Here is a 426-nt window from a genome sequence, read left to right as displayed (position 1 = left end):
CTTGGGGGAGTTTGGGAAGAGCGGTCCCAACCGAGCATCCACAAGGAGAACTGGGAACATCTTTTATTTTAATGCATATTTCTAATATCCTTGATCATTAATTCAAATATTTGAAGACTGCATAGCAGAGTAGTTAATAGCTCAGGTTTTGTAGTCAGGCCTGACCTGAGATTGAGTCCTGGCTTTGCCACTTATTATCTACATGAGCTTAGGAGAGTCACTTTAACTTTCTAAGCCTCAGTTTCCTTATTTATATCTACCTCATAGGCTTGTTTTGAGAATTAATGTGTGTGAAGAGCTCAGCCTAGTGCCTGGCATGTACAGTAAATGTTGGTAGCATTGCTGCCACTGTTAGGGATATAAAGCTGGAAAAGTAGTGTCTCTACAAATTTTCTCGTATTTTTTCTATAGAGCCTTTCCTTTCTC

General features: G+C 39.7%; 1 protein-coding gene across 1 annotated transcript in view; it reads left to right on the top strand.

Annotated features, from left to right (window-relative positions):
* The window catches only part of NHLRC2 (NHL repeat containing 2), a 57616-nt gene that overhangs the window by 46579 nt on the left and 10611 nt on the right, over positions 1-426 (top strand). The window lies entirely within an intron of this gene.

The sequence above is a fragment of the Lipotes vexillifer genome, unplaced genomic scaffold (assembly GCF_000442215.2).
Source record: "Lipotes vexillifer unplaced genomic scaffold, Lipotes_vexillifer_v1.1 scaffold240, whole genome shotgun sequence".
Lineage (NCBI taxonomy): Eukaryota > Metazoa > Chordata > Mammalia > Artiodactyla > Lipotidae > Lipotes > Lipotes vexillifer.
This window is presented reverse-complemented; position numbering and strand designations above follow the sequence as displayed.